Here is a 2,500-nt window from a genome sequence, read left to right as displayed (position 1 = left end):
GTTGATTATATTATTTACAGTTAGATATATTTGATAAAGTTCCAGGAATCTCTCTCTCTCTCTCTCTCTCTCTCTCTCTCTCTCTCTATATATATATATATTATTATATATATATATATATATATATATATATATAATATATATATATTATAATATATATATATATCTCTATCCCCCCCTCTCTCTCTCTCTCTCTCTCTCTCTCCCCCCTCTCTCTCTCTCTCTTTCTCTCTCGTCGTTGCTCATGACTTGTATCTCTGTGCTCCTGTAAATAATAGAATTTACCATCAATAAATTATTTCTACTACTACAGCCACCACCACATCATCCTTACTACTACTACCACAGCAACCTCCACATCGTCATCAAAACTATTGCAACCCCCGCCACCTTTACATCATCATCCTCCTCTTGTCATCATCGCTACCACTACCACTACTACAACCACAACCATCACATCGTCATCATTACTACCACTATCACAGCTACCACATTGTTATCAAAACTACAGCAACTGCCACCACCATTACATCATCATCATTATACTTTTAGTCGTCATCACTACCACTACTACATCATCACCACACCATCACTACACAACAACAGACACATCGTCATCGTCAAGGAAACGCAAAATAATAGTAATAATAATGAAAAAATGAATTTAAAATTTTTTAAAAGTAGTTTATTTATATTTTGCGCCCAATCTCTATACAATAAAGCTCAAGACTCGTAGGCTACTACTGCAAATACAGAACGAACCCGCATTTGCAGTACTACTACTATCTACTATTCGCAGTACTACTGTGAATAGAGGTGGCCATTGTTCTTTAATTTGTCAGATGTTTATTAATTCATATTTGTCAATTTATGGTAACATTGTAAAAGTTGTAGAACTCTTCATGAGGCTCTTTCACACCTTTGTCCACTTGGAAAGAGTGTCGGGCATTTGTCAAAATTATCATGTTTAAAATGTGTTGAAGGCCCCAAAGTGGACATTTTATTATTAAAATGTAATATGTTATGCTTGGCCATCGGGAGCACTGTATTATTTTTGTTGACATGTTATATATGATTTGTATACATTTGAATGTATTCCTCTTAGAGGGGACCCGTGCTTGTACCTGGATGAAACTTTTAGGTGATCTTAAACTAAGTACTTTGATAGTGTGCTTTTGGAATCTACACCTGCTTCCTATTTGAACCAATTCCCTTTGTCTTACCTTTTCCGGGGGTGCTTTAATTGTAATTCTAGAACAGGGCAGGGAGGTACATACTGTGTCTTCTATCCCCTTATATCTGTTTTCCAATTTATGCTTTCTGTCATTGTCTTGGATTGAGATTACTTGGTTTTGTACTGGCCCTAGCCGGAGACCTGACTGGGAGGAAAACAGTCAAATGCATAATTATCGTTTTGGGATATTTTTTTCCTTGTAAATCATCTCTCTGTTATGTATTATTATATTTATTTCAAATGTATAATGTAAGCATTTGAGTGTATTCCTCTGTTGGATTTTGTGCTTGTGTCCAGATTACTTATAGGTGATCTTAAACTAAGTACATTGGTAGTATGCACTGGAATCTACATATGATCCCTATTTGTTCCCAGCTCCCTTTGTCTAACCTTTTCTTGGGTGCTTTAATTGAATTCTAGAACTTTTTACTATCCCATTTTCTTCCTTTTTACTGGCACTGATATAACCTAAATGTGTTGCAAGCGCCGTAAAACGCTTAAAAACAAAACAAACAAACAAATCTTGAGTCATTATTGAAGCTTTTTTTTTTTTTAACTTACAGGACAACTGATAGCTAACGTCATCGGCCATATCTACCCAGCACTCCAAGACATGGAGTCATTTAAATTCTAGTAAGTATTGATTTTCTTTGTTGTTGTTGTTTTAAGGGAGGGGGGGGGGTGGTTATATTTTAAAATTCTTGGAGAGGAATTGCCTCAGTTATAATCGCCACTTCTAGGTTGCTGCAATGATTATAATAATTATCATATTATATTCTTTGGTTGCTGTAAGAACAGCGCATTAAGCAGCAATAAGCAAAGTCAGTCAATTCCACACAATGCAGTGGTAAGCTATCAAATCTCGTACCTTTTGGTTACAAAGTGAAGACCATACTGCTGAGCCAAGAATCCTCCTCTTCCTCCTCCTACTCCTCTCTTCCTCTTCCTCCTCCTCTTCCTCCTCCTCCTCCTCTTCCTCCTCCTCTTCCCCCTCCTCTTCTTCCTCCTCTTCCCCCTCCTCTTCCCCCTCCTCTTCCTCCTCTTCCTCCTCAGCCTCCTCCTCTCTTCCTCTTCCTCTTCCGCTTCCTCCTTCTCTTCCCCCCTCTTCCTCCTCTTTCCATCTCCTCTTCCTCCTCCTCTTCCTCTTCCTCCTCCTCTTCCTCTTCCTACTCCTTCCTCTTCCTCCTCCTCATCATCATCATCCTCTTCTCCTTTTTCTTCTTCTTACCCTGCCTCCCATTGTTGTGACATTACATCCTAAAAGCA

Source organism: Berghia stephanieae, chromosome 5, assembly GCF_034508935.2.
Source record: "Berghia stephanieae isolate SIO BIC M18660-M18661 chromosome 5, UCSD_Bste_1.3, whole genome shotgun sequence".
Taxonomy (NCBI): domain Eukaryota; kingdom Metazoa; phylum Mollusca; class Gastropoda; order Nudibranchia; family Aeolidiidae; genus Berghia; species Berghia stephanieae.
This window is presented reverse-complemented; position numbering follows the sequence as displayed.